General features: G+C 41.7%; 1 protein-coding gene and 1 long non-coding RNA gene across 2 annotated transcripts in view; one reads left to right on the top strand and one right to left on the bottom strand.

The window, feature by feature from the left end:
• Nucleotides 1-10,003, top strand: part of LOC130334055 (uncharacterized) — a 78,563-nt gene extending 68,560 nt beyond the window's left edge. Inside the window, exon 3 of the long non-coding RNA XR_008876031.1 lies at nucleotides 9,895-10,003. This is a non-coding gene — a long non-coding RNA (uncharacterized LOC130334055). The remainder of the gene's footprint in view (nucleotides 1-9,894) is intronic.
• CTNNA2 (catenin alpha 2) overlaps nucleotides 1-23,285 on the bottom strand; it is a 2,092,931-nt gene that overhangs the window by 938,312 nt on the left and 1,131,334 nt on the right. The window lies entirely within an intron of this gene.

The following is a 23,285-nucleotide window of genomic DNA, read 5'->3' as shown; positions in this document are numbered from 1 at the left end:
TAACCCCCCCTGCATCTCTCATCACCCCCATAACCCCCCTGCATCTCTCATCAACCCCATAACCCCCCCTGCATCTCTCATCACCCCCATAACCCCCCCTGCATCTCTCATCACCCCCATAAGCCCCCTGCATCTCTCATCACCCCATAACCCCCCTGCATCTCTCATCACCCCCATAACCCCCCTGCATCTCTCATCACCCCCATAACCCCCCTGCATCTCTCATCACCCCCATAACCCCCCCTACATCTCTCATCACCCCCATAACCCCCCTGCACCTCTCATCACCCCCATAACCCCCCCTGCATCTCTCATCACCCCCATAACCCCCCCTGCATCTCTCATCACCCGTATAACCCCCCTGCATCTCTCATCACCCCCATAACCCCCCTGCATCTCTCATCACCCCCATAACCCCCCTGCATCTCTCATCACCCCCATAACCCCCCTGCATCTCTCATCACCCCCATAACCCCCCTGCATCTCTCATCACCCCCATAACCCCCCTGCATCTCTCATCACCCCCATAACCCCCCTGCATCTCTCATCACCCCCATAACCCCCCTGCATCTCTCATTACCCCCATAACCCCCCCTCTCATCACCCCATAACACCCCCCTGCACCTCTCATCACCCCCATAACCCCCCTCTCATCACCCCTATAACACCCCCCTGCACCTCTTATTATCCCCCATAACCCCCCTCTCATCACCCCTATAACACCCCAAGCACCTGTTCCCCTGCACCTCTCATCACCATTGTAGTCTGCAAACAACATAGCCCCCATCCAACCCCCCCCCCCCCCCCCCGTTCACTTACCCTGCCGGGGTTCAGTGCAGCTGCTGCTCCTGTCACAGTGTTCCACTGCACGGGGAGGATCCGTCGGGAGGCTGCTGGACTGGAGATCGCGCCGGGACAGGTCAGGTGACTGGAGTAGACGTGCGTGCCTGCGCGGGGCACGTCGACTCCCATCAGCCCCTGGCCTGTCCGGCCCTGCCGTACTTCTTAAGGGGCCTGCGCCCTAGAAAGAGCGGGCCTCATAGTCCTGCGGGCCCCCCAGACTATGAGGCCCGGTCATAGTTCTGCCGGGTACCCAGCCAGGAGTCAGTGAGTGACAGTCGCATTCACTCACTGACTAGCCGGAAAAAAAAAAGTACAGGGACGTCCGGGCCTCCCTGAAGCTCCGGGCCCCATTCAAGTGTATGGGTTTACCCCCTGATGGTGGCCCTGTGCACTGGGTCCGATGGTAGGACCGGCCCAGCGTGTGAGGGCGGGCCCCCTCACACGCTGGGCCCCTGTGCAGCTGAACCTGCTGCACAGGCGATATGTCCGCCCCTGCTCGACTGCCCATGCATGCTGGGAGTTGTAGTTCTGTAACATCTGTCCCTTCAGATTTAGCAATTTTCATGAAATTTTAGAAAATTGCTGCTCTACTTTGAAGCCCTCTAATTTTTTCAAAAAGCAAAAGTATGTCCATTTTATGATGCCAACATAAAGTGGACATATTGTATTTGTGAAGAAAAATAAAATTTATTTGGAATATCCATTTTCCTTATAATTAGAGAGCTTCAAAGCTAGAAAAATGCTAAATTTTCTACATTTTCATGAAATTTTGGGATTTTTCACCCAAAAATTTACCACCAAAATAAAGAAGAATATGTCACGAAAAAGCAATCTCAGAATCAGAATATTCGGTAAATTTTCGCGTTATTAATTCGTAAAGTGACGTGGTCAGAATTGCGAAAAAGGGAAAGGGCTGCGTCCTTAAGGGGTTAATATAAAAATATGAAAACTCCTGAAAGATAGGAATTAACACCAGTGTCAACAAAGTACAACAACCTGTAAACAGTGTATTAGGCTATGTTCACATTTGTATTTATCCTTATCTTGTTTTTATGACAAGAACTTCTATTCCTGCTGTCAAAAACACCAGAACTCCAATGTGATCCCCCATTGAGATCCACTCCAAAATGGCTTCCTCCTATCTGGCATGGCTTATGGAAGCCATGATGTTAATGTGAACAGAGCATTGATTGAACTTCACCAGGCTTTATTTGCTCAATTGGTACACTTTTGGTTCTCCATTTAAAAAAATTCCGATTTAAAAAAATAAATAAAAACTAAATATTGTGAAATACTTGGCCTCACCCATGTCCCAATGACAATTAACTTGTTAGCACAGTTTGCCAATAAGTAACTGCTTTTCTTTCTAATAAGAGGTTAGATTGCCTTTATGACACTAATACTAATGGGTACAATTATGAATACCGTAATGATACCAATGATCTCAGAGACATAGGTAGACTTTGTCCCCCCAAGTCAAAGATATAATTTATTGCCTTAGACTGTCATTGAAATACTGGTCCCTAGGGCTGCATGATATATTGTAATCATAATTTTTGCAAATTGTGATATGTCGATATCGCCCCCTGGGAAAACTTGCAAATGCTAAGTCAGTGCTTCCCAACCGGAGTGCCTCCAGCTGTTGCAAAGCTACAACTCCCAGCATGCCCGGACAGCCTTTGGCTCTGCGGGCAAGCTAGGAGTTGTAGTTTTTTCACAGCTGGAGGCATTCTAGTTGGGAAACACTGTTGGTAGTAATTATAGGGGTGCGGGGAAAACATAAAAAGGCTGCTGCTCATCTAGCCCTGGTCCCCGTAGGTCTACCTCAGATCTTGTTCTCCTTTGTGCAGTCCCGTATCTTCTCTGTGCTCCTCACAAGCAGCTGGTTTCAGGACCTTTCCCTCTCAGCCAACCAGTGGCCCCAGCGGTGTCATGTGTCAGGAAGGTCCTGTAAGTCCCATAAGACACCAGACTGCATGGAGGAAAACCGGATTTACAGCAGAATTACGGGGAACGGGGTTAGGTAAGCATCAGGTTTTTTTTTATGTTTCCCCCGTGCCACGGGACAACATTAATGGGGGATTGGGGAGAAGGCCTTGTGACATGGGGTTGTGGACATAAAATGGAGGGGAAGTGACATGGGGGGAAGGTGCGACATGGGGGGATGTGGCATAAATGGGGGATAGACACAAAATTGTTTTGTGGACAGAAAATGAGGAATAGAAATAAATGGGTAATGGACATGAAATGGAGGGATAGACGTAAAATTGGGGGGGGGGGTGAAATTGGGGCATAAAAATTAAATGGGGGATATGACATTGGGGGATTTTACCATATGTTTATTGAATCACAATCGCATATCAAAATAGCAATACATACCCCTGTAATGGCAATCACACATTTTCCCCAAATTTATGCAGCTCTACTGTCACCCAATACCCACCAGCCGCCCAGCTGAGCTACACCACCGGATGGTCAATCAGATACCAATGTAGTAACACTGCTAGCAGGATACTGTGACTCTACTAAAGCAGTATGTTACTTTTTAATCCATTTCTGTGAATAACTTGACATCTAGGAAGCATAGATATTGCTAGAAGAGCGAGGGCAATGTGCCCTTCTAATTTAAGCTTAGCTGACCACATTCATATGTATTGGTGCTGAGGTTCTCAGAAATGAAGCCATTTGTAAATATAATGCAATTACTTTGTGAAAAGCTTCATTGTTTTATTTGTAATAACATTACAAATGTGTTTCAGACTCAAACATTTAAATAAAGCCAAAATATTATATATATATATATATATATATATATATATATATATATATATGTATATGTATATATATATATATATTTTTTTTGCCATTGATGGATACATGTATACATTCTACCATTGATGGATACATTTCATTAAGACACCTTTGAATTCCTTCCCATTGTATTTGCCTTGCTATTTTGCCTGGTAGACCGGTTAATGGAGCCCCGATCCATTTAGTAGTAAATTACTGTTCCATTAACACATCCTCATAAGCAGTTCACATAAAGGGTAAAGGAAGATGTGTTTCATATCGGCAAAAATAAAGAGATGGATTACAAAAACGCATTTGGTTCTACAAAGCAAGGTGTATTTATGCTATATTCATCAGGCATGAAATTAATAATACATATACAGAGCCGGGATTGTGTCTGGGGAGGACTTTTGTATGTTATATAAGTTTGATAAAGGTTTCTTGCTATATGGAAGTAGAAATATACTGTAGGTTATGATAGGACATTTCTGCCCCCTCTCCAACAATTTTATTTGCTTGGATAATATAAGCACAACCTTCTACCACACTACCATATCTAGGTATAAGACCCCAAAACCTTACACTAGTATATGGCAATAATAGAGAAAAGTAATGGCATTAACCCAGTGAATGAATGAACAAACTAAAGATAATAACATTGGACCAACAGAGTCAAATTATGCTAAAGTAACCCAGTAGACTTTGTTAGCAATGGTTTCATTGGCTTAAAGGGGTTATCCAGGAATATAAAAACAGAGCAATTTTCTTTTACAAAAACGCTCCCCATCTGTCTACAGGTTGGGTGTGATTCTGCAGCTCAGTTCCATTGAAGTAATTGGAACCAAGTGTGTAATACCAAACACCACCTGGGGACAGATGTGGAGTTGTTTTTTAAAAGAAATAAGCTCTGTTTTTCTATTCCTGGATAACCCCTTTAAAGAGCACCTGTCACTAAATAGAATTTCAATATAGTGTTCCTTGTGTAATTAGCAGACACTTTCCCATTCACTTGCTTTTAAAATTATCAACTTAACTATGTTAATAATGTAATAGAAAAAAAATGGCCTCTAGGTGGCTCTGTTCTGTTCCCTTCCACAATTAATGCAGTGAGTTTGGTCTCCTCCCGGCATGGCAGGAGACCAAATTCAGGAAGTGTTTCTCTGCACTGAGCTTGATTGTTAGCTGCACAGAGCCAGCTGCAAAGAGCCTCACTGAAAGCTGCACAGAGCCTGAAGTCTTCTATTCACCACAACACTGGAAAGATGTGAGGGCAGAAGTAGTCCCCAGCAGGCTTCAGTGATGTCCTGCCTGCTGTGAAATGCCCACTTTCTCCTGATGTAAGATTGCACCATGTTAGCAAGAATAAAGATATGATACACAGCTTTTTAAAGCTCTGAATTTTTTTTATGAGTGGGAGGAATGTTAGGAGTAGTTAGGAAACATAGCGTGAGTTAGTTTAGAAAAGTTTATTTGGTGACAGGTACTTTTTAACACCTTCATCAATACTGGCTAATTCCATGGACAGCCTTCTGTCTTAGTTTGGTTCAAGATAGTAGATCACCATTCAACAATTGGATAAAAAAATGTAGAAAAGTCTGATATGTAGTCTGCTAAATGTAACCCCCCACAAAGTATTGCCAATAGTACTGTTTTTGAGAGTACTGTTTGATCATTTAAAAGACCCTATTAAACAGATGGATCAAAATGGAGAAAAGTATGCTATATAGGTAGCCCACCTCAAAGTACCGTCAAAAGTGCTCTTTTCAGTCTGTAACTCAGGAGTAGGGCCCTCACTCCTCATGTTTGATTTATTTTAGTGTGTAATTTTCTAGCGTCTTATTATTATTATTATTATTATAAGTAGTAGTAGTAGTAGTAGTAGAAGTAGTTGTAGTATTATTAACCCCTTAACGACGCAGGATGTATAGTTACATCCTGCGCCGGCTCCCGCGATTTGAAGCGGGATCGCGCTGCGATCCCGCATCATAACGCGTCGGTCCCGGCGCTCATCAACGGCCCGGGACCCGCGGCTAATACCACACATCGCCGATCGCGGTTTGAATCACCCCCCTTTTCCCATAAAAAAAAATAAAACTGTGTAAAAAAATAAAAATAAACATATGTGGTATCGCCGCGTGCGTAAATGTCCGAACTATAAAAATATATCGTTAATTAAACCGCACGGTCAATGGCGTACGCGCAAAAAAATTCTGGGTCACTTTTTATACCATTAAAAAATGAATAAAAAGTGATCAAAAAGTCCGATCAAAACAAAAATCATACCGATAAAAACTTCAGATCATGGCGCAAAATGAGTCCTCATACCGCCCTGTACGTGGAAAAATAAAAAAAGTTATAGGGGTCAGAAGATGACATTTTTAAACGTATAAATTTTCCTTCATGTAGTTATGATTTTTTCCAAAAGTGCGACAAAATCAAACCTATATAATTAGGGTATCATTTTAACCGTATGGACCTACAGAATAATGATAAGGTGTAATTTTTACCGAAATATGCATTGCGTAGAAAAGGAAGCCCCCAAAAGTTACAAAATGGCGTTTTTTCTTCAATTTTGTTGCACAATGATTTTTTTTCCGTTTCGCCGTGCATTTTTGGGTAAAATTACTAATGTCACTGCAAAGTAGAATTGGCGACACAAACAATAAGCCATAATATGGATTTTTAGGTGGAAAATTGAAAGGGTTATGATTTTTAAAAGAAAAGGAGGAAAAAACTAAAGTGCAAAAACGGAAAAACCCTGAGTCCTTAAGGGGTAAATTATCATTGGAACACTACATTCAATTGTTGGGAAAAAATCTGTCATGTAACCAGCTTGATGTAGTCACCCACAAAGTACTCTCAATAGTAAGCTCTTTGAGAGAACTGTTTCAGTGTTTGCAAGAACACATTCAAAATTAGAGAAAAAAAAAAAAACTCTGTCATTGAGCCTGCTTGGTGTAGTCACAAATATAATACTCTTAATGGTAATTTCTTTGAAAGTACTGTTTGAAATATCCCTTTTAATAGTTGGATCAAAAAATCACTCACAAAGCACTCACAATAGTGATTTCTTTAAGAGTAGTGTTTGGGAGATCTCAGTTAACAGCTGGATTACAATGGAGAAAAGTCAGTCAGATAGCATGCTTCATGTAGCTGTCCACAAAGGACTCTCAATAGTAATCCCTTTGAGAGAACTGTTTGAATGTCTGGAAGAAACCATTTACCCGTTAGAAGAAAATGGAGAAAAATCTGTCCTACTGCCCACTTGATGTAGCCACCCACAAAGTACTCTCTATAGTAATCTCTTTAATACTATTTGAATGTTTGGACTTCAAAAGTTAAAGGGGTACTCCGGTGGAAAACTTTAATTTTTTTTAATCAACTGGTGCCAGAAAGTTAAACAGATTTGTAAATTATTTCTATTAAAAAATCTTAATCCTTCTAGTACTTATTAGCTGCTGAATACTACAGAGGGAATTATTTTATTTTTGGAACACAGAGCTCTCTGCTGACATCATGACCACAGTGCTCTTTGCTGACATCTGCTGTCCATTTGAAGAACTGTCCAGAGTAGAAGAAAATCCCCATAGCAAACATATGCTGCTCTGGACAGTTCCTAAAATGGACAGAGATGTCAGCAGAGAGCACTGTCATTTACTAATCTGTTTAACTTTCTGGCACTAGTTGATAAAAAAAAAAGTTTCCCACCCCTTTAAGAATTGAGACAAGTGCATTATGTATTCAGCTGGATGTAGCCATCCATAAAGAACTCTCAATAATTCTAACTTTTAGAGCGCTGTTTCAACTGAAAAATTAAGTCCACACTCCAAGCATGGTTTATAATGGGCCCTCACACCCAGATCCCTTCTTGTCACCTCTAAGTTAAAGGGGTACTCCCACCCTAGACATCTTATCCCCTATTCAAAGGATAGGGGATAAGATGTCTGACCGCGGGGGTCCCGCTGCTGGGGACCCCCACAATGTTGCATGCGGCACCCACCTGTTTTTTGTCCGTAAGCGCTGGAGGGTCTCGGTCGCGACCACTGGAACGGAAGTCCGTGACACCAGGACTCCGCCCCTGTGTGACATCACGCCCCGTCCCCTCAATGCAAGTCTATGGGAGGGGGCGTGACTAACATAGACTTGCATTGAGGGGATGGGTGTGACATCACACGGGGCGGAGTCCTGGTGTCACGGACTTCCATTCCAGTGGTCGTGACCGAGATCCTCTAGTGCTTCCGGACAAGAAACAGGTGGGTGCCGCATGCAACATTGTGGGGGTCCCCAGCGGCGGGACCCCCGCGGTCAGACATAAAAGTCCAAACTCCAAGATGTCTAGGGTGGGAGTACCCTTTTAAACCCTTAGCATGACCTGTGTTTTCTCATGAGGTCCCAAAAGGAGTTTATACAATGACAGTGCAGCCCACCTACAAACAGCTGTTCATGGCGTACCAAGCTGTGAGACCGTTCAGCTTATCGATTGAATCACTTCAGCATGAAGAAACTTAGCCCAGGTAGTCGGCAACTGTGACAAACAGAAGGTCCACTATGGTCAGAGTTACCTTTTTTTAGTACATACAACCAGCATGTGAATGGGGACCTGCTGAGGCACAGTCGTATATTGCTTTTTGTCAGACCTTGAAAGGGCCCTGAACTTTTAATTCAAAGATAATTACGTTTCTCCAATCCCGGGCTCACAATATGAATGTCTGCTCGCTTCTAAGCATGAATAAGAACCCTACAGTACAAAATGTACGAAGATTGTTGCGGATGTTTAGATGATAATGTCATTTCATCAGTTTATATGAGTTACAGAAATGTAAAAAAAAGATGATTCATGTTCCATTCTGAGTCTGAAAATAGCATGAATCACTGCAATCTTGTCACTCGGGTCTCCAATGTCACATATTAACCCTGTTTTCTTTGGTCTAAACAGTCACATAATTCTCACTTAGCTCCAACCTGAGATACCTCCGAGATCCATTGAGGTTTTACATTTTTCCCCCACATCTTTTGCTTTTTTCTCACAAAAATTGTTACACGACACCATATATGTCTATAACAATGAGTTATAAAAAGAGAACTCCAGACAAAATTAACTTTTCCCCTATTCACAGAATAGGGGATAAGTAGATGATCGCGGAGGGTCCCAACAGCCGGAACAAAATGAGACCCTGTGAGGAGCCTGTGTTGTCTACGGGTAGACGGCACATGCTCTATTAGTTGCTATGGGAGCACTGATGATGCCCGAGTGCTGTACCCGAGTCTCTTTGGCGCTCCTTTAGAAATGAATGGAGCGCGTGCTGTCTACCGCACGTGCTCCTCACTGAAAGCCGGGTCCCAATCCGGAGATCACGGGTGATCCCATCGGTTGGAACTTCCGCGTACAGCTACTTATCCCCTGTGGCAGGCTGTACAAATAGAGCACAGATCAATGCAGTTCAATATAAAATGACAAGAATTTAGTAGTAAAACATGACGGAAACTATACAAATTGGGTATTGTTGTAATGGTGGGGACCTAAAGAAGTTGAGGATGGGTCAACACTGACAAATTTTAAGACGAATTACTCACTTTCAAAAGGAAACCGGGTAGTGGTAAACCTTTAGGGAGGATATAAATAAAATCTCACTTTAAAGGGGTACTCCAGTGAAAACCTTTTTTCTTTTAAAACAACTGGTGCCAGAAAGTTAAACAGATTTGTAAATGACTTCTATTAAAAAATCTTAATCCTTCCTGTACTTATTAGCTGCTGAATACTACAGAAGAAATTCTTTTCTTTTTGGAATGCTCTCTGATGACATCACGAGCACAGTGCTCTCTGCTGACGTTATTATAATAATACCACTTTATTTACTGATCCACCACGCTGCCCTTAGCATACATCTGCTATGCATCTGCTATGCACGGTTGCTACAATGGACAGAGATATCAGCAGAGAGCACTGTGCTCGTGATGTCATCAGTGTTCCAAAAAGAAAGGAATTTCCTCTGTAGCATTCAGCAGCTAATAAGTACAGGAAGGATTAATATTTTTTAATAGAAGTAATTTACAAATATGTTTAACTTTCTGGCACCAGTTGATTTAAAAGAAAAAAGGTTTTCACCGGAGTACCCCTTTAAAGGTTACTCAATGATCCTGATATAGTAAATTGACTTTGTTATATGTTTCACTTGTATAAGCTTCTCCTGCTAAAGAGTTGAAACTTCTAAAGGCCGTGTGCATGTGACTCTTCTCATGTCTAATTTCTCCAACAAACAGAAAAAAATTGTGGATTAGAGACGTTCTTTGAAGATGGGAGCAGTGGAAATATGTCTGGCAAGAGTTCATGCAGAAGCCATGCATACTTACATGAAAAGATTTCGGGAACGGGAAGTTGGATTGTAATGTCAAACTGAAAAAATACATTTACTGTGCTTCTATGCCTCTATTTGAACATAGTCTGATGTTAATGATGATGTATATGTCCACATGTCCTGGTACGTTATCTGATGGGTTATATCTGGGAGTTCCCCAAACATATGGCCTTGCAATCTACCCTATTTCTGTAACTCCCATAGCCAAATGCCATTCAAGTCAACCACTGGCAGCAACTTCAAAAAGACTAGAGAGGCCAGGGTACTCTCAAGTTCAAGAAAGGTGTCAGAGGTAGGTCCCACATATTTTGGCATATCCTGTTCTTATGAAAGTAAATCAATATGGCACTCCCTTCGGATATGTGCACAAGTAGGAATCCAACTCTGTATCAAATCTTCGTGAATAAACTTGGCATTAAAGGGGGCACTCTGCCCAAAAACATCTTGTCCCCTATCCAAAGGATCGGGAATAAGATGTCCGATTGCGGGGGACCAGCCGCTGGGGACCACCGCGATCTCCCTGCTGCACCCGGTGTTTATTTAGAGAGTCGGGTGCAGCGCCAGAGGCTTGTGACATGACGGCCGTGCCCCGCTTGTGACGTAATGGCCACACACCCTTAATGTAAGTCTATGGGAGGGGGCATGACGGCCACCACACCCCCCACCCATAGATTTATATTGAGGGGGCATGGCCGTGATGTCACTAGTGGGGCGTGACCGTGATGTCACGAGCCTCTGCCCTGCATCGCCAGTCATCCGGCACAAAGCGAAGTTCGATCCATGCACCAGATGTCTGGGGGGCCGCAGCCGAGGTCCTTTGGATACGGGATAAGATGTCTAGGGGCAGAGTACCCCCTTAAGCGCCAAGTTTATTCACAAGGATATCCTGTTCATATGCCATAAATGTCCAGATGGGAATACAATAACATAATGGTAAAGGTACATATTATCAAAGTAGAATGCAGCCGAAGAAAACCTTTTACTCCAAGAAGTTCAATATGAAGAACACAATAGTTTTCTCTGCTCTTTGGTTGTATTCAAGTTCCATAAAGAAGGTAACAATAGCCGCTGGTGTCCTTCAAACATAATCAATGCTTGTTTTTCTCACTTCTTGGAGGTCTTTCCACCTCCCTATTCACTACTTGGTTATATTTTTCTCCATTCTTTGACTTCTATACATGGCTGCCCTTATGGTAACTACACAAGGTCATGCAGTCCAAGATATACGAGCACCTTGCAAAATTTCAATGGCTGCCTATTATCCCACAGTCTATCACTTGACCTTCACAAGATATATGTACTAAAAAAAGTTCTTTCTGTAGGTGCTGTGTAGAAAAGAGTAATACAGCTCGGTGTCCTGAGTTGTCTTGAATTAATGCCTGAAAGTTCTTATATCACCAGGAGACATACTGGAAAAGCTACATGACCTCCACATTATAGAATATAAGTCTTCTAAACTGTTATTAGCTAATGCAAGAATATATATATATATATATATATATATATATATATATATATATATATACACATACACACACTGTATATACTCGAGTATAAGCCGACCCGAATATAAGCCAAGGCCCCTAATTTCACCCCAAAAACCAAGGAAAAGTTAGTGACTATAAGCCCAGGGTGGGAAATACATCCTCACCACATATCATCATCCCCCCTGTCATCATCCAGACCCCCGTCATTAACACTGCCGTCATCATTACCCTGTCATCATCAACCTGTCATCATCACCCTGTAATTTTCACCCCCGTCATCATCACCCCATCATCATCACCCTGTCATCACCCCCCCCTTCATCATCACCGCCTGTCATCAGTGGTCACTGCGGCCTTCGTCATCATCCAGACCCCCCTTTAGTTTTCTACTCACCTCCCCTTGGTGGGAAGGAAGGGATAGCTGGTCCGGGCCATCTATGCTGCAAGGACCGTCCGGTGGGGAGGGTTAGTCGTTTCGGGCTGTACATTTTCCCCGGGAGGCCCTCTTCTCCGCTCCGGGCCGGCCCCGGACTAGTGAGGTTGCCTTGACGACGAAGCACATGGATGTTCATGCGCAGGGACGTCTGCTGCGCATGAATGTCCCTGTGCGTCATCATCAAGGCAACGTCACTAGTCCGGGGCCGGCCCGACGCGGAGAAGAAGGCCTCCCACAGCCGATAATTAATGGATTGACATGCAGAGAGTTCACTCGAGTAAAAGCCGAGGGGAGCATTTTCAGCACAAAAAACTTGTGCTGAAAAACGCGGGTATATACAGTATATATATATATATATATATATAGAGAGAGAGAGAGAGAGAGAGAGAGAGAGAGAGAGAGAGAGAGAGAGAGAGAGCGAGAGAGAGCAGGAAAGCAGCACTCCGGGGTAAAAAAAGGGTGCTCGGGTGCCTACTGTGTTGGGTCTAGGTTGGGGACCCCTCCAAAATACAGAAAAATTTTATGAACATTGGCACACCATGTGTCAGCAAAAAAAAAAAAAAAAAAGGTGATTTATTCAAAAAGACGTGTTAGGCAACGTTTCAGCTGGCTCACCCAGCCAATTTCAAGGCTTGAAAATGGCTGGGTGAGCCAGCTGAAACGTTGCCTAACACGTCTTTTTGAATAAATCACCTTTTTTTTTGCTGACACCTAGTGTGCCACTGTTCATTTAATATATATATATATATATATATATATATATATATATATATATATATATCCTCCAGAGTACAGCATAAGTGGATCACGCTACAAATGATGCTTACTTATCCTTTGAAAACTCGATGAATTGTATGCCATTGAAGACATTGCCGGCACTACTGTGTGTATCTGTCTGACGGGTGTTGTCTACAGATGTTGCTAGCATCATCTTCATCTTTGGCGCATTAAGATATTGTACAGTACAGCTGAAGTTAAAAGGGTACTTTTTTAAATTAAATGGTGCTAGAAGTGATACAGATCTTTAAATTACAAAATTGAATTTAAAAAAATGTTAATCCTTCCAGTACTTATCAGCTGCTGTATGCTCCAGAGGAAGTTGTGTAGTTCTTTCCAGTCTGACCACAGTGCTCTCTGCTGCCACCTCTGTCTGTGTCAGGAACTGTCCAGATTAGGAGCAAATCCCTATAGCAAACCTCTCTCCATAGCTGACACCACGAAGTGTAAGCAGAATTGTGGAACATCTAAAATCCTATGGATTGCAAGATGAAAAGCAACTTGGGTTTATATCAGGGAGATCATGTCAAACAAATCTTATAGATTTTTTGGACTGGGTGACTAAAATAATAGATGGCAGAGGGGCAGTAGACATTGCATATCTAGATTTTAGTAAGGCTTTTGACACTGTTCCACATAGAAGACATCAATAAACTGCAGTCATTGAGCATGGATTCCCATATTGTTGAGTGGATAAGGCAGAGGCTGAGTGCCAGACAACAGAGGGTCGTAGTCAATGGGGAATATTCATAGCAAGGTCTTGTTACCAGTGGGGTACCACAGGGATCTTTACTGGGACCAATTTTGTTTAACATCTTCATTGGTGATATTACAGAAGGTCTCGATGGTAAGGTATTGGTCTTTTTGCTGATGACACAAAGATAGGTGTCAGGGACCGACCAGGGGGACAGGGAGAGTGAGCCAAAAATCGCTCTTCCTGCCTACTTGGCCATCCATCCTAAACGGTGGATTGACAACTGGGCACTGGTCCCTCCCTAAACTAAGTGGGCTCAAAAACACATACTAATAAATAGTCGGTCACAAACCAGAAACATAACAGGAACATAGAACTCTATAGTATAAAGATCAGAGGACACAGATCGGAGAGTTAGTACAGAGGACAATATATCAGCGGACATGAACAGAGGACTCAGTGGTCGTGAACAGAGGACACTATAGATAAGCGGTCATAAATAGTGTTGAGCGGCATAGGCCATATTCGAATTCGCGAATATTCGCGAATATATGGATGAATATTCGTAATATATTCGCGAATATTCGCATATTCGTTATATCCTCGTTTTATTTTCGCATATGCGAAAGTTCGCGTATGCGAAAATTTACATATGTGAAAATTAGCATATAAAAAATTAGCATACGCGAAAATTCGCATATGCGCAAATTAGCATATGCTACTTTTCGCATATGCGAATTTTCGCACGCCAGTCTCACACAGTAGTATTAGAGCCTTCTTTACACCACACAAACTGGAAGCAGAGAGGGGTGATCACTGTGATGTGTACTGTGAAGGAAAAAGAAAAAAAAAAAAAAAACGAATATTCGTAATTATGAATATATAGCGCTATATTCGCGAAATTCGCGAATTCGCGAATATGCGATATTCGCGAATAATATTCGAATTGCGAATATTCGCGAGCAACACTAGTCATAAACAGAACTCCAAAGATCTGACTAAAGAACTAATAAATATATAGAGTTCAAAACACCAGACAGGAAAATGGATAAATCTGAACATACTCCAGAACAAAACAGGAATAAACTTAATCCCCTAGAAAAACCTCTGGTAGATACAGGAATAACAATAACCTCCCCACAGATAGATAAACGGGATCTATCGCTAAACAGGAATAATTGCAATCCCTCAGAACACCTCCAGCAGACACGGATTCCCAATGGACAGGTAACAGGGATGCCAAGTTACAACTCAGAAAAATGGATACAACAAGATATAATTATAGAACACTGTTCACACTGAACACAAGACAGGCATAGCAATCTCTCCGAACACCTCCAGTAGACAAGGAGTGCCCATGGATTGGTAACAGGGATCTAACATAGGACACTGTTCTCATTGGACACAAGACTAGACACTCCACTCCACTAACAAAGTAGCCATTAATAATAAATCCAAATAGACTACTGGCCAGCGGCACACTCCACAGTGTGGTCAGAAGCTGACCCAGTAGGAAAACAGAAATATAAAACACAGAACTACATATGAACGGATAAAAGAGAAAACACAGTGTGAACAGACACATAGCAGAAAAGATATACAAATCCTAAAACCGACTATACAAAAACAGATTAAAATCCACTATAAGCATGCCACCTAACCACGGATAAAACCAGAAAATTCAAAGTGCATGCTAAAGTAAAATAGTAGATTAGAGGCTCAAAAAAAGAGTGTTTCATCAAGAGCTCCATGCAGCATGTCCAGCATCTTAGCAAGTCAGGATATAATGAAGTCAATCACCAGCCCAGAGGTTAGACTGGGCTTACTTTAAATAGACACACCCTATGAGCTATTGGCTAGCAAAAACCAGAGGCATTAACTATTCCCTAGCCGGAGAACATAAAACTGTTCACGCACAACCAAACCAATGGCTGTGTGTGAACACAGGCCAATACAGACATGACATATGTAACAGGGTTGATGTTCCTTGAGGGATAAGACAAATGGAAAAGGATTTAGGAAATCTAGAAGAATGGTCAGAACTCTGGAAACTGAAATTTAATGTGGATAAGTGCAAGATAATGCACCTGGGGCGTAAAAATCCTCGGGCAGATTATAGAGTATTTGACACAGTCCTGACCTCAGTATCTAAGGAAAGGGATTTAGGAGTAATTATTTCAGAAGACTTAAAGGTAGGAAGACAATGTAAAAGAGCAGCAGGGAATGCTAGCAGAATGCTTGGATGTATAGGGAGAGGTATAAGCAGTAGAAAGAGAAAAGTGCTCATGCCGCTGTACAGAACACTGGCGAGACCTCACTTGGAGTATTGTGCGCAGTACTGGAGGCTGTATCTCCAGATGGATATAGATACTCCAGAGAGAGAGTTCATTGAAGATACTAAACTAGTACATGGATTGCAGGATAAAACTTACCAGGAAAGGTTAAGGACCTTAACATGTATAGAAGAAAGAAGAGACAGAGGTGATATGATAGAGACTTTTAAATACATAAAGGGAATCAACACGGTAAAGGAGGAGAGAATATTTAAAATAAGAAAAAATACCACAAGAGGACATTGCTTTAAATTAGAGGGGCAAAGGTTTCTGCAGTAATATCAGGAAGTATTTCTTTACTGAGAGAGTAGTGGATGCATGGAATAGCCTTCCTGCAGAAGTGGTCGCTACAAATACAGTGAAGGAATTTAAGCAAAGATAAACTGTCCTACCACCTTGTACAAACCTCATTTTAACATTACTCCTCAATTACTGGTGCTATAAAAATAAATAAATAATTATTGATATGATTATCACTATTATTTATTTATAATAATAATAATAATAATAATAATAATAATAATAACTATAGTAATAATAATAATAATAATATGATTGTCTCTGGTTCATTAGGTTATCCCAACACAATACATTACGCATTCAAGATAACTAAGGCTATGTGTGTATGTATGGCCAAACTCAAATCCATAGTCTTATTATGAATGCCATTATGACTGTAGTCATGAATTCCTCCACCTACATCATACAATGCCAGTGATTTTGTTCCTCTTTGCTTTACACAGCTACTTCTTCTACTTCCTAATCTTCATCCATCCTTCCAAGACTCCTCCTTACGTCTTTCTACAGTGATGGCTTACCCATGTGCAAAGTCATGACTTCATAGACTAGACATGAGCCTGGACAAGTGTCCTATGTTTTTGGTTTCTTGTCCCCCGGAAAACTTGAAGTGGGCTTATCTGGTAGACAGTATTATGAAGGCACCATGTCTAATATCTTTGGAGCACTGTGGCTAAAACAGCATGTGCACTGGGGTTTCCTATGGGGGTTTGTGGCCACTAGTATGGTATTATTTGGCGTTGTATTGGTATTGTAGGTATTGTAGCTGTCCCAGAATGCGGTATTCTGACTGTCACAAGTATAGACTATATTGGCTGTCACTATAATAAGGTATTGAGATTGTGACTAGTATGAGATATTGGGGCTTACTTAATTGCGGAGTTGGCAATCACTAAGGCACTATGTAATGTTGTAGGCTATGCTGCACTCCATACTGCTTCTCCAGTTGTCCTAAAGTAGTGTATCATTCTGAGAACTTGCTGTTCATATTAGATGTCCATTTTTCTGAGCATCATACATCAGCCTAAAACTCAGAAACATGGAAGGAGTCAGTAAAATGGTTCCCCTGCTTGGTTAAAGAGTACCTGTCATCAAACCATATTTTCTATACTAACTCAGATTACATTCCCCTCCTGCCCTTAAAAAAATGTCCAAGCTTTAAAAAGCTCTGCATGATACATTTTTCCATGCTCACATTGTGTGAGCTCCCAGCAGGAGAAAGAGGGTGTTCCCCAGCAGGTGCAACATCACTGAAGTCTGTGAGAGCTGTACCTCGCCATTCCCCACCATGCCCTGCACGCACTTCCTGAGTTTGGGCTCCTGCCAGGCCGGGAGGAGACAAAACTAACTGTTTGACTTGCGGCAGGGAACAGAAAAGAGCCACCTAGTGGCCATTTTTTCAATCACAATAAAAACATATAAAGGTTAAGAATTTTAACAGCAAGTAAATAGCAAAGTGTCTTATAATTACATAAGGAAAAATATATTAAAAGTTTAGTTTGGTGACAGGTACTCTTTAAAGGGGTACTCCGGCCCTAAGACATCTTATCCCCTGTCCAAAGGATAGGAGATAAGATGTCTGACCGCAGGGGTCGCGCCGCTGAGGACCCCTGCAATCTTGCATTCGACACCCACATCTTTGAGCTGCACGCCGCGCTGCCAGCTCACAAACTGCCGGGGGCTGACCACGGGGCCGGAGTATCATGCCGCTATGCAATTCTATGGGAGGGAGCGTGACGTCACACAGGGCGGAGTCGTGACATCACGAGACTCTGGCCCCGTGGTGGGCACCCGGCAGTTTGTGAGCTGGCAGCACAGCGTGCAGCTCAAAGACGTGGGTGCCGATTGCAAGATTGCAGGGGTCCCCAGCGGCGGAACTCCCGCGGTCAGATGTCTTATCCCCTATCCTTTGGATAGGGGATAAGATGTCTTAGGGCCGGAGTACCCCTTTAAGGGGAGGGTTTTGTGGCTGATACTTATGAGAGGATTATATTTAGTAGTGTTAGGACACTGTGGCTGGTACTTTAGGGGCATATTTGCTGAAATTACATAAACTCTGGGATTCTTTTATGGGGATCCTGTGGCTATCACAATTATAGGTTATTGCAGCTGGCACTTTTTGAGCATTGGTGACTCCAGCTTGGTCTGTTAGGTAAGCACTTTGGAAGACTTTATGGCCTTCATTTACTAAGTGTGGAGTGTAGTTTTTAAAAAAAAAATTATTTGTGAGTTTTTGTTTCCGACAGTTTTTTTTTTCCATGGTATGTATTTGGCAATTTTTCCTACGTTTATGCTTTTTTAACACATGCACTGGGCTGTCAGATTTTTCAGAGTTATTAGGGTTTTTTGGATTTTTTGTCGGACACTTGCAACACAAAAAAATCCTAAGTAACTAAGGCCCTATGTCGCTAATCTACCAGGCCTAAAGTAGAACCTGTTCTTTATATAAGAAAATCTCTCCTTCGCTAAAAGCTCACAGTGTAGAAGCATGGAAGAAGTTAATAAAATAATTTTCATTCTTGGTTAATGGGATGGCACTCATAGGGCACTGTTTCTGGTATGGCATGAGGCGCTGTGGTTGGTACTTTTTGGGGCACTGTGGCTGACTCAACATGTACATGAGCACTATGGAATATTGTATGGGATGCATCACCCCTTGCGGCTACTACATAGGTCCTAAAGTATTGCATGGTCCTGAGAAATTCATATTAGAAGGTACAGATAGGAGTTAGTGGATTATCCAGCAGAAGGCTGTTTAAGAAGTTGCTGTACAAGTACAGTAGGTTAAAGCAATAGTGGTCCTTATTGAGGACAACATGTTTTAGGGCCAATTAAAAACTATAACTAACTCCTCGCAGAACATTATACGTCTTTTGCTGTGTTCCATTCCAACATTTACAATGCTTACCCATGACTACTGCGCACAAATAAAAGGTCTATAATATCCCTATGCATAGATTGTCGCAGCCAGAGAAGGTTTTTATGAGATGCGGGAGCCTAACAGGAGAAATCTGTGCTTCTATTTTGAACCTTCCGTCTAAATGGCCGTTCTACCCCACAAAGCAATCATTCACGACAATAATTGTTATTACTGTCTGGGTACGGGAGCACAGACTCGTGTTTTAGTGCCGTAATGAAAACCACAACATCACAGAAATCCCCAAATCACTGAGCGGCGGGGATAGAAGAATAGGCTTTATTGTCCGAAAATGAAAGAGCCACAGCCGGCAATATTGTGACCAATTAATTCACTTTGTACGTAACAAAAAAAAGAGACGCAACACATAGCAATGTATTATTGATCAGCTGTAAAAGTACAGCACAGCGGGGATTGGGGTGGTGTTGGCCAAGAAAAAAAAATGGACATTTCTACTAAATTTTCAACTTGGAATATTATTCACATCTATTGTGCTCAACCTATTTGCAGTAAAAAGTTAACTTAAAATCCTATGACGCATAGAAAAAAATCAGTACTCCTCCTCCAAACTTAGTGCACGGATTCACACCTGGCTTGGTGGGTCTCTAGATACTTAAACAACATCACACCTGCACAGACCACCCATTCACATCTTGACGCATTTTGGGTCCATGGTGGTTCATTGGTTGTGTATACCATCATCTCATTGCCTCCCTGTTATTAAAGGGATATGTGCACAAAGAATTGATCACAGCTCAATTTAAGACCAACCCTTGTTCCTCATGGGTGGGGTTAACTTGAGCAGTTACTTAAGCCTATCTCAAGTCCTCATGGGCAGGGTAAAATAGTTAAATAAACATGCAAAGGGATTTAAACCCACCCTGTTTTCTTATAGGTGGATGAAACCTGAGCTGAGCGCGGGGGGGGGGGGGGGGGGTTGGTCTGGGTTGGGTTCAAACCCATCCCATTTTTTATGGGTGAAATAAACTTGAACAGGGATTTAAGCCCACCCTGTTTCCTCATGGGCAGATGAGCAATTGTTCAAACCCATTCAGTTTCCTTATGGGCGGGATAAACTTGAATAGGGATTGAGATATTAAGCCTATCCCGTTTCCTTGTACGTGAGGTAAACCTATTTAGGGCTCATGTTTGTCCCAAATAATACACTGGTAAAAAACTAAAGGGTAAAGCTAGAAGGTTAACTTATTTATTCCTTCTCCAAATGATGAACAGTGTCCATTAGGTCCATGTACCTGAACAGGAGAAAAGTTGGATGGGTGTCAGAACCAGAATTTTGTCCTCTGTATAGATAAATCATAACAATTCCATATTCTTATATAAGTATACAGTATAAAATCCAGGTCGGTCATGCATAGAATTCTCCTCCAGCCACACACCCCTCCTCCTTCCTTAGTGGCCAGTGTGAGACATGTCTCAATCCTCTTCTTTAATGCATTGTATCAGCTTCTATTTAAGATTCAGACCTTGACTTCCATTCACATGCTGCATTGTCATTCTTCTTTCTAATCTCAGTAGGCTGGAAGTTTGCAAACAGACATTCTGGCTGAACGTTATTTGGTGAAATAAAAATGATTTCAATTATTCCCCCCATATATTTCACGGACATTTTTCTTACTTTGCGTTGTTTTTCGGAGAGATATTTCATCACCACAAATAAAGGGAATTTAAATAGGATTTGGGCTGATTAATCAATCGGTGATTGCCAGGCGGACGGCGTCATACGTTATTGCCCAGCCGCCATTAATCCTGGAAAGTGCACAGATTTATACATAGATTGCATAACAAATGTATGTGCTCAATGCACTACATCAATGCAATTTATTTCTGGAACATCCATTACACCGGACTTGTAGGACAGTTTCCATCATAGGTCTCCAGCCCGTAATTGATTATACTATACATATATTATACAAATGGTCAGTCTGGAGATGAATACCACAAAAACAGCATATTATACTATAAATATCTATAAATAGCGTTATCTATCTATCTATTTACCTATATATCACATATCTATTTATTTATCTATCTATCTCTATCTTTCTATCTATCTATCTATCTCATATCTATCTATCTATCTCATATATATTTATTTATACATTTATCTTTCTATCTATCTGACATCTATCTATCTTATATCTATCTATCTAGAAATTAGAGGAGAGCAGCACACCAGGTGGCAGAAAAAGTAGTGGGTGCAGGCAGACACAGGGCCCCGGTCCTGAGTCCAATGAGGTGGATAGAAAAAAGGATTGACTGCAGCACACCAGTGTATCCAGTAAAAATGTTGTAGCTTTATTCTATAGATACAAGGACTACGTTTCTGTGGTCGCACACCACCATTGTCAAGTCTTGACAATGGTGGTGTGACACCACAGAAACTTAATCTTTGTATCTATGGAATAAAGCTACAACATTTTTACTGGATACGCTGGTGTGCTGCAGTCAATCCTTTTTTCTATCTATATATCTATCTATCTCATATCTATCTATCTATCTATCTATCTATCTCCTATCTATCTATCTATCTATCTATCTCATATCTATCTATCAATCTATCTATCCAAGCTAAGTATCTCACTATTTCATTACTGCACCATAGCTGAATAGCTTCTCATGTTGTATCTATATACTCATGTTTTCTCTATATCTTTGTGCTAGCAGTGTGCTGCTGTATTCTCCTGTTGCTGTATATTTAGCCCAGCAGCCTGCACCTGTAAGCCAGGTCCGTATAATAGTTTGGAATCAATAGTGCTGGCCAACTTATTCTTTGTATCTATCTATCTATCTATCTATCTCATATCTATCTCGCCTGTGTTTGTGTGCTATTTAGTTCACATGAACCAACTTTGCATTTATTTCAATCCTCCCACATTTTTCTTCATCTTACATATCACTATTGAAGATAACACTGAGATGTCAGGTAAGTAAATGCTTGATAGGAAACAACACTAGGACATCCTCACACCAATTCAAGCGCTTCTATCCTGCCAGCCAAGACAGGGGATGTACAGTATATTTGTGTCATTTGTAGTCTACAACAGAGCTGGAGCCATGCTTTCTTTTACCCAAGGCAACGGTTTAGTTTTCTGTCCTATCTATATACCCTTGGGCAAGGCAAAATGGATTGTCAGCACCTTCTTTGGCACTGACCACCTGGGGTACATGCCCATGTTGCTCTTCCCAAGCTATGCGCCTGGTCCAAAGGCACCAGTTCCTAGGTTTGTAAAGGGTGAGACAATACCATTAGTGGACCAAAGGAGGCCCTAGTAGGCCAAGGTTCTGACACTAGACTGAAGCCCACATACTGAATGACTTATGTGTCTTTGAACAGAGGCCAATGCACTTGCAGATCATCTTTTAAAAGGGGTTTCCAGGTTTTAATATCAATGTTCTTGTATTAAAATAAGAAATTAGTATCTAAATGATTGTGCCTGAACCCAGAGGCCTCTGTGATCTTCAAAATGAAGGGATCACAATGTTCCATCGAGGGCTGTGACCATGATACTGTACAACCATAAACAGCACCAACTATAAGATACAGGCACACTGTGTTGGGATCTACAGTATGGGGGCCTCAGTAATAACCGTGACCCCCATTTTAAGAACTGTCCAGAGTAGGAGAAAATCCCCATAGCAAACATATGCTGCTCTGGACAGTTCCTAAAATGGACAGAGATGTCAGCAGAGAGCACTGTGCTCGTGATGTCAGCAAAGAGCTCTGTATTCCAAAAAGAAAATAATTTCCTCTGTAGTATTCAGCAGCTAATAAGTACTGGAAGAATTAAGATTTTTTTAATAGAAGTAATTTAGAAATCTGTTTAACTTTCTGGCACCAATTGAATTAAAAAAAAAAGTTTTCCACCGGTGTACCCCTTTAACTGAATAAATAGTATAGTAAAAAACATCCATGGCATCCATGGGTTAATCCATTATCCGACCATTAAACAGTGTCGTGTACCTGAGAAATGTGCGTCCCTCACACAAGCAAACACAGCTGCTCATTGCCAAGGAGTACAATGTCATGTACATAGAGTACAATAATGTCCAGCAGCTTTTATTCTTGCAATGTTATGTTACTTCCCCGATGCTGAACAGGACTAAATTCCCAAACTTTGATGGTGCCTGCTATCCATGGGAAAGATCTGTACAGCGGGCTAAGTTTGTTGGCCACAAGTGCTTAACCCTATTAATACTGTCAATTTATTGAAATCCTTTACTTATTATCCAGTCCTTGACTTGGGACCCACACTGAAGGCTACAACGTGGGTATTTATGTATATGGGAATAATGTCAACATTGAATTCAGATCTATCTATTTATCAATCTTTTTA

The sequence above is a fragment of the Hyla sarda genome, chromosome 1 (assembly GCF_029499605.1).
Source record: "Hyla sarda isolate aHylSar1 chromosome 1, aHylSar1.hap1, whole genome shotgun sequence".
Lineage (NCBI taxonomy): Eukaryota > Metazoa > Chordata > Amphibia > Anura > Hylidae > Hyla > Hyla sarda.
This window is presented reverse-complemented; position numbering and strand designations above follow the sequence as displayed.